Source organism: Sceloporus occidentalis, unplaced genomic scaffold (assembly GCF_023333645.1).
Source record: "Sceloporus occidentalis isolate IW3139 unplaced genomic scaffold, rSceOcc1.0.p SCAF_8, whole genome shotgun sequence".
NCBI classification, from domain to species: Eukaryota; Metazoa; Chordata; class Lepidosauria; order Squamata; family Phrynosomatidae; genus Sceloporus; species Sceloporus occidentalis.
The window spans coordinates 26320936-26321238 of record NW_028316988.1 but is presented as its reverse complement, the minus strand read 5'-3'; positions in this window follow the sequence as shown (position 1 = coordinate 26321238).

Here is a 303-nt window from a genome sequence, read left to right as displayed (position 1 = left end):
TTTTTCCATTCCTCCTCCTTTTTTCTTTTCTTCCTTTTTCTCTGTCACAGCTATTGCTTTTCTTCCCTCCCTTCCTCCTCCTCCTCCTTTCCCCCCACTTCTCCATCTCCTCCTCTTTTGCTTCCTCCTTCCCCCGTTCTTTCTTCTCTTCCTTCCTCACTTCTCTTCTCACTTAGTTTCTTCCTTCCTTCCTTTCCTCTCTCTCCTCTTCCTCTCCTTTTGCCTTTCTTCCTCCTTTTCTCTCTGTTGTTTTACTTTCCTCTTCTCTCTCTCTTTCACTTCTTATTTTTCCTCCCTCCCTCC